Genomic DNA, 8,928 nt, shown 5'->3' with positions numbered 1-8,928 from the left:
CTCATCCCAGCATGTCCCAGCTCATCCCAGCATGTCCCAGCTCCATCCCAGCATGTCCCAGCTCCATCCCAGCATGTCCCAGCTCATCCCACCATGTCCCAGCTCCATCCCACTATGCTCCAGCTCCATCCCAGCATGTCCCAGTTGCCACTCCAGCATTCTCAGGGCTCACCACCACCCTGGGTGCCCAGTCTGCTGCAAACAGGGTTTGTTCCCAGCTCCTCAGGGCAGGGTTTCTCACAGATCACGTTTCCATTGAGTTATTCTTGGTTCTGACAATGCCCTTCACAGCTGCAATTTTATCTGAGGTAAATGAGACTTCTGAGGCAGAGCCTGTAATGAGGAGGTTTTGCCTTCTGGGATCATCTCTGCTGCTGACAGAAGCTCTAAGATGGATGTTTTATGCTCTCCTGTGTAAGAGAGAAAATGAGAATGAGAGCAGCAGATCTTGAATGGTGTTTCTGTCCTCCTCCACGAGCTCAAGCAGCTCCTCACACTTCCCTCAGGCTGGTGCCAGGGTGGTTCTGCTGTGGGCTGGAGCTGGAGGGATGGGCAAGGACATGGGGCAAGGAGGAGACCAAGTTTTTGAAGAGAATGTCCCAGCTCTGCATCCTCCAGATGTCCTGAAGTGCCCACAGATCACCTTCTCCCCACACACTTTTATTTTACTTTTAAGTGACTGTACTTCCACTTTTTAACCTAAAAGAGGATTGATTTAGGTTAGACAGAAGGAGGAAATTTTTTACAGTGAGATGAGGTGGCACAGGGTGCCCAGAGCTGCTGGGGCTGCCCCTGGATCCCTGGCAGTGCCAGGGTTGGACACTGGGGCTGGGAGCAGCCTGGGACACTGGGAGGTGTCCCTGCCGTGGCAGGGGTGGCACTGGGTGAACTCTAAGGTCCCTTCCAACCCAAACCAGTCTGGGATTCTCTGCTCTACCCCAAACCTCCACTGGACAGGAATAAATTGGTTTTGGCCCAGTTGTGTGGATACTTAAGATGCTGTTCTCCCTTCTTCAGCCTCCTCTGCATGCTGAGCATGCAACAGGCAGATACAAGCTACATTTCACTTTATTTTTTATTTTTTTTCAGAATGAAAGACACCATCTGTGCCATATCCTCCTGTTTATGTCTGCTGCATCTCTGCAGGCTGGAACCTCTCGTGGCTGCCAAGACAGAGCCTCTCCAGCTGATGAACTTCTGGGTTTGGGGTTTGATTTTCTTTTTTTTCTCACATAATAGCTCAGAGAGAAAGAATTTCCAGTTGCAGGGCTATTTCTGAAAGAGTGCTTGGCACTTGTGCTGAAATCTAGCCTGAAAGAGAAGGTGCAAAGTCCACAATACCCAAAGGCAGAGTCCTGATGAATTCCTGACAGGGAGCGTTGAGTGGTAATTCATCCATCAACCTGGGGAAGACTCTGTGCCTCTCTTCCAGATAATTGAACTTTAATTTATTTAAATTTAATGGAAAACCATATGGAGAGGAACAGAAAGCTAATTTAAAGCACTGCTCAAAGCAATCAATATGTTAACAGATTCCTTCAACATTTCACACTCGGTTGCTGAAAAATGTTTAAAATGTATGGGGTTTTTTTTAATTAGTATTATGAAAACACAGGGTTTCTGGCATGTTGTATTCAAAACTCAGGAGCCAAAATAAGCCTCTGTTGTGAAAATTGAAATATACCCTGGAAGCACAAATCATTTTATTGGAAGTGGAAGTGACAATATTTAATATTTTACCAAAAAAATGCACATCTCTGAAGACTTCTAGGAAGACACCTATAAATCCTAAGGGCTCACATCACTGGTTTCATATGGCCCTGAAATAAAAGCAGTAAATTAGTTGTAGGAGTTGCATTAAGAGATTGAAGCTGGCAGGAGGAACACACGAAGGAGCAGTTCAGTGTAAATGGATTAAACACAATTAAAGCAGATGAATGCAAAATTCCCAATTATGCACATCAAAATTTTAATTATTTTCATATTTTCCTGATTCCTTTGATGCTCCTCAAGGTCAGATCTTTCCATTCTGGCTTTTGAAAACAAGTTTTTTTCAATGGCAGGATAATTAACACTCTCCTTGTACTCTCAAATGTTGATCTCCTACCACTGACCATGTTCTGCCCCCACAGCCAAATGCTTTTTTATTCAAGGTACAACTTAATTGACTTTTATATTAAAAAAAACCCCAAATGTGTAGGCAATTTAAGGTCCTAGAAAAGAATAACTGTCCCAATTCTATTTTATCTTATAAAAATACAAGAGTTTAATGATGACAGTGAGTCTTATACCTGCAGTTTGTAATCTTCATTATGGTTTCATCTTTGTCAAGCTCGAAGACTGCAAGCTGTAAAAATAAGTGAAAGGTTCTTTCAGAAGGTTTAATAACTTGGGGTTGTTCAGAAGGCTGGAATCTGAAAGGAGCAGCAACTCCCTGCCATGAAATTTCAGCAACCTGAACAAAGTCTTATGGAAATTCCATAAATAGATTTCAGTCAAGCCTCATTGAGGGCAGGTCTGACTTTCCTGTGGCTTTTTAAGAAAGCAAATTATTTTAAGCACCCTTTTTTAAAAGTTTTTTTTTCCCCTTTTGGTAGGCAAATGATCCTGCAGCATTTTTCATGTCACATTTGCCAAGTCCTCTCCCAGAAACTTATTAGTGTGATGGCTCAGCTTTGCAGAGACTAATAGCTCCAATGGAAAAAGAGAAAATAATAGCTAAAATATATGCTGGTATTTTATTTTATTTTATTTTATTTTATTTTATTTTATTTTATTTTATTTTATTTTATTTTATTTTATTTTATTTTATTTTATATTAATGTTAGTTTATTTTAATGTTATTTTCTTTATTTTATTGTTATTTTATTTTATTTTATTTTATTTCATTTTTTACAATGCAATATTAATTCATTTTCTTTGTATCTTTTGCCCCTGGATTTTCAACCTCTTGGCATAGTCCTGACTATAGAAAAACAGACAATTAAAATGCTGAGGTCCTGCAAACTCTGCTTATTTCTTGCAAGATCAGTGTAACAGTAAAGGGTGGATGCCAAATAAAAACGAAGGGCTCTTTTAAATAAAATGCATCATAAAACTGGTCTAATTAAACAAAGCCTGTCTTTCATTGGTCAGTCTGCTGGAAGGAATTTCTCTCACAGTGAAATGTGGAGGAGCTGGAAATGGCACTTTCTATGAGCATTTTAAGGCCCTGTGAAATAAATCTGAATGATCAGCAGGAAAAAAACCTTAAAGCCACTAAAATTGCAGACAGGTTTCAGAACAGGTGGGAAGTGAGGAGTGAGGTGCTCCTTTGGTGTTCAGGGTGGGAATCCCTCCCTCACTCCTGGAGCTCCAGGGATGCTCCTTCCTGGGCTTTCAGACCTTTGACCATCCTGGAAATGTTTCTGAACCCACGTGGGGGTGGCATCACACCCCTCCAAATACCCCAGCTCAGAGTGGGAGCAGCCCCTGCTGATTTGTGGTGTTGGGAGTCCCCAGGATGAGGTGAGAGATGAGAATTGACTCCAAGTTCTCAGAAGGCTGATATTAATTATATTATATTATATTATATTATATTATATTATATTATATTATATTATATTATATTATATTATATTATATTATATTATATTATATTATATTATATTATATTATATTATATCATATCATATCATATCATATCATATCATATCACATTATATCACATTATATCACATTATATCACATCACATTATATCACATTATATCACATCATATCACATTATATTATATTATATCATATTATATTATATTATATTATATTATATTATATTATATTATATTATATTATATTATATTATATTATATTATATTATATTATATTATATTATATTATATTATATTATATTATATTATATTATATTATATTATATTATATTATATTCAATCATATCATATTATATGAAAATGCTATACTAAAACTATACTAAAGAAAGAGAAAGGAGACATCAGGAGGCTTAACAAGAATGAATAATAAAAACTCTGAGTCTGACTCCCCAACACAGCTGGACTGGGATTGGTCATTGAGTAAAAACCAATTCACATGGAACCAATCAAAGATGCACCTGCCCCATTCCAAAGCAGCAAAACACAGGGAGAAGCCATCAGATAATATTGTTTACATTTCTTTTCTGAGGCTTTTCAGCTTCTCAGGAGAAAAAATCCTGGTGAAGGGATTTTTCAGAAAATATCACGGTGACACACAACAAAACCTCCTCCCATCAAAAGGTTCTCGTGGTCCTTCAAGCAACCAGAGCTCAGAACAAAATTATTTAATAGCCTGAAAATGATTAAATAAAAATTCATTGACAACTACTCAGCAAATATCCTTTCATCTCCCTGTGGGAAAAACCATCTTTCAAAACCTTTAATTTCTAATTTAAGATTCCTTCTGTTCTCTTACCAAATCCCACCCAGAAAGCTGCCAAGATCCATCTTTAAACAGTTTAGGTTCCTTCTCCCAGCATTATATTTGATGGAGGGTTTCTAAAACTCAGTGTACTGATTAGAGACCTTCTAATTCCACACTTAAGTGTATTCAGAGCACACACACACATATATATATTATATATTACATATATAGATTTTTATATATATATATACACACATACCCATTTGATCTTATCCTACCCTTCCACTCAGATAATTCTTCTGGCTATCCCCAGATGATTTTTAGAGAAAATTATCATTTCCTTCTTGGTCTTTAATCTCCTGATTTCTCTGTGATACCTGAGTAGCTGAGCTGGGTAAGCCACAGAACTCAGCTGCAGCACGTGAGCCCCTGTGCTGATTTTCCTTTACTCTCATCCTGCAGTTCTGGTGGAGCAGTGCCCACTTTCTCTGCCCTCCTCGGATTTTTTGGAAAATTTGGGGCAGTGGCAGGGGGCAAAGAGTGACAGAGCATGGCTCTGTTTGCTAAGCAGATCCCCTGTGGCAGCAATGGTGGTGGTTTTATGAAGTCAGCAATGTGGAGGGGCTGAAATGATGAAAGGAGCAGGCAATGAGATCTTGAGCAAGTATTTCACCTGGGATTTCAAGGGCTTGCTCGTGGGCTGGGTTGGTTTTTGTATTTTCATGCAGTGAGCAGTGATTTCTTTTATTGGCTCGAGTCCTCTCAGAAGCCTACACCCAAACTTTGAGAGTCCTCTAACTTGGACACTGGCTTTGGAGATTATGTCATGGCAGAAGCCTCAGTGACCATCACTGGGGTGGACACTGAAGTGGTCTCAAAGCCCACAGGTCTCCTGTTTGTTTTTCTCAGCTTGGCTGTCCAGACACAGAGCACAGAGTGCCTGTGGGGCTTGGAATGGGGAAAGGACCACGGGAAAGCAAAATTCCTGATGGCCAAAGCCCCCTGGAAGCTTTCCCTGCCTCTGGAGCAGCAGCAGCAGGCTCTGGGGGTGAGCAGAGCCAGGGAAGCAGATCCCAGCTGGGAATGGTGAGCTGTGCCGTGGAGCCTGGGGGAGGCTGCTGGGGATGGAGGAGCTGGGACCCCTGCTCCCAGGTGGGAACATTGCTCCTGGAGATGTGGCACAGCCATCTGAGCTCGCCTCAGCAGCTCCTGAGGAGTCCCCAGAATGCTCTGAATTCATAAAAACCACTGAAATCTCCCCAGAAGGTGAGGATGGCATCACACAGCAGTGCCAGGGACTGGCTGGGGTTCCAAACTTGTGTGTGAGTGTGTGCTCCAGGGCCATCCATCACCAGGAGAGCACATTGAGGGACAAGCTGAGGGCAAGATGAGACCCTGGTGTGCTGGATGCCACCAGGAGAGTGTCCCCTCCCTCAGCCTGAGCCTGCTCCTGGCTCAGGCTTTTCCATGTGCTCAGGAGCAAGGGGAGCATTAAGGGAACTGTGAAGATACAATCATTGCTGCTGTGGATCACATCTCTGCCGTGGTGTCTGAGTGCATTTGCATAATTAAAACATGGAATTCAGCAAGAGGAGTTGCCTTAATGGATGACTCCCCTCACCCTCTACAACCAAGCACCATCTGTCATTTACAAAGAAAACTGGCTTTTCAACCAAGTTCTTTCTTCACTGGAATGTAGTATTTTTTATTTCCATGGCAGGAAGCCTTTTCTGGTTCCCAGGACACAATTTGGGATATATAAATCAAGAAGTGAAGGAAAATGTCTGCTCCTAGAGTGTTTCTGGCATGTGCCTGTGCCCAAGACATGGACTTATTTCTGGAAAACCTTGCTGAAATTGGGAAACCCCTGCCCTGACTGACCCTCACATTATTTGGATTGCACGCAGGGAACAAATCCTTTCCTCCTTCAGGATTTCCTTCCCATCTGTGCATTCCCTCCAACCTGCCCTCACCTTCCCTCCTGCACTCCTGTCTGACAGCAGAAATAACATCAGCCTCTTCCATCAGGTTTCTCCAAGCTGGATGGAAAGATTGGTTGGTCTGCTGTGATTCATTGTTGTTATTTTTCCTTTTTTCCCTTCCTCAGTGTGGGAATTTGTGTTAGACACTACCTGAAGGGAGGAGGAGAGGCTGGGTGTGGGTTTGATCCTGGGCCAGGGTGGGACTCTGTGGGTGACAGAGAATCTCAGATCCTTCAGCACTTCTGCTCCTTTTAGAGGAGGAAGAAAGCCAAACTGACATATTTTCAATTCACTCCCTTTGAATTTTATGGGAGAAATCCTCAGAAAAAGAAAAAAAAAAAAACAGAAAGAAGCAACATTACCCAACTTTACAGCAGGCAAAACTGGAGACCCCAGCACTCTCCCCCAGTTTAATTAAAAATTTGTTTTCTACCTCCTTTTGTACTCCACTGTCTGTCTGTAGCTCTGAGGGTGCTGCCTCAGTGGCACAGGCTTTTCAAATCCTCTGCCCAGGAGCTCCTGCCCTCATTTCCATGGGCAGGTGTGACCCAGAGAGAGTGAGATCCCTGGGACCACCCTGCACATCTGGGCTGGGGTGACTGAGCCAAAGGCAGCCAGAATGGTCAGACCTGGTTTTCCCAGGATCCCCTGGCCCCCGTGGAAGCAGAAGGAAGGTGGGAGATGCTGGACCACCCTGGGTGCTCCACCCAGCACAGGGCAGCCCCCTGGAGCACTCAATCCTGCAGCACCAGGGGGTTCCCAGAGTTAGACCTCTCCCTGGGCTCTGTGCAGTGCCTCAGTGGAGTCTCCCCATGGGAGCAGCTTTTCCATTGCTGTTCCCAATTCCCAATCCCCCACAGTCCCTGATTTCTGCACAGATTGCTCTTGTAGCACACAGCAAGAAATTCCTGTGGTGGTGTCTCCCAGTGCCAGCACATGTGGGCTGCTCCCTGGGTACATTTTTGTGCTCTTTCCATTTCAGCATGATTTAAGGCTGTGGGGAAAACAGTTACAAAGGGGGAGAAAAACAAAACCAAACCCCAACCTCTCCCAAACTCCTGTGGCCAGGCAGCTGAGTTCATACTCACCAACCCAAACTGCTCTGAGAAAATTAGCTCAAAAGTCAAAAGAAACAAGCCAGATGTTCCCAAACCTGTTCAGCAGAGATTCTGCCTTTGATTGTGACAGTTTAGCATATGAAATAAAACTGTCTAGAGCTGGAACTGGAGTTTAATTTCCAAGATGGTTAAAAAACAAAAAAAAATCTGCTTCATAGGACAAAACTGTCTCAGGAAGGAGCAAAGAGCTTCTGAAAACCAGCAGGATAAAAGGCACAGTTCAGTAAAAAATTAATGAATTTTACCCTCTGTAGGATATAAGTCCCAGCTACAACAATTGGAGTGTATGAGAAGTGATTATGCAGACAAAGATACAAGTAAAAAGCCCAGTCCTTACAAATCTGCATCTACAAAAATAATAATTGTGGAAAACAAGTGTACAGGCCATCCCTGCCTATCAAAGAATTTGAAAGGAAGCACATGGAAAAACCATGATACTTACAGTTTTTCAGCTGAATTTTCAGTATTTTTCATTTGCCTTCAGTACTAGACTGGAATGAAGTCAGCAATGACACCATGAGTTATCCCATCTGAAAACTCACCCCATTTCATTTGGGTTGGGTTTTTTTTTTGTGGATCTCAATTCTGGAAGCAACTGAAGGGACTGTAGGAGGATTGAGAAAGGAAAAAAGAGAAGTATGAGAGAAGAGCTAATTAAGATGCTAGACTATTGGAAAATCCCAATGCCACAGAATATGAAAGGTCAGGTAACTAAGAAACAGTCAAATTAAATTTACTTTCCCCTTTGGCTTTCCAAGAAAACCTCTGCAGCCACAGAAAATTTCACCCAAAGGAAAACTGCATGGAAATCTTTGGTGAACTTCAGAGAAAGGGCTTATTGAAATGCTTTCTCAAGAGCCCTGGAACACTGCACTGAGCTGCACAGATACCTGGGAAGTGCTGGGGCAGAAATCAGTGGCAGAGCAGCACTCAGGGTGATTATCTGATTATCCCTCCTGATGAGGACACTCAGCAAAGCCTGAGCTGCTCAGAGTCCACTCTGTGTGTGACCTTTCCTACTGCACTGCTCTAATCCAATAACTTCCAGTGCTTAATGTGAAACGTGTGGTCACAGATAAAATCTCTCCAGAGCAGTCAGGAAGAGGAATGACTGCAGCTCTGCCAAGAGGAGAGAGGTTCCCAAGGTCAAGTCTTTATTGTGTTTGACTGCTGGGGGAATCAGTTACATCCTGCCCAGTAGGATGGCAGCTGGTGTCAGAGCTCACCCTCTGACCAGCCAGCACTGATGTAGCTGATCTGTAAATCTCTGAGCTCTATTAATCACTTCCCAGCTGGAATAATTTTACTGGGCTGACATAATCTAATGGTTCACTGCAGTATCACAGACTGTGATATGATTTCTTTGCTGATAACATTTTTAATTCACAGTCCATACTGATTTATTTTTTTTAAATTAAAATATCCTACTGAGTTT

The 8,928-nt window shown here is 42.3% G+C and overlaps 1 long non-coding RNA gene across 1 annotated transcript; it reads right to left on the bottom strand.

Annotated features, from left to right (window-relative positions):
- Nucleotides 1-297: 297 nt before the first annotated feature.
- On the bottom strand, nucleotides 298-8,146 carry LOC132329592 (uncharacterized). Its single transcript, XR_009487108.1, has 3 exons — nucleotides 7,936-8,146; nucleotides 2,292-2,347; nucleotides 298-410 (listed from the first exon to the last, which is right to left on the bottom strand). It is a non-coding gene; the product is annotated as an uncharacterized LOC132329592 (long non-coding RNA).
- Nucleotides 8,147-8,928: the final 782 nt, after the last annotated feature.

Source organism: Haemorhous mexicanus, chromosome 7 (assembly GCF_027477595.1).
Source record: "Haemorhous mexicanus isolate bHaeMex1 chromosome 7, bHaeMex1.pri, whole genome shotgun sequence".
NCBI classification, from domain to species: domain Eukaryota; kingdom Metazoa; phylum Chordata; class Aves; order Passeriformes; family Fringillidae; genus Haemorhous; species Haemorhous mexicanus.
Note: the sequence above shows the minus strand (reverse complement) of the source record. Positions and strands in the feature narration are given on the sequence as shown.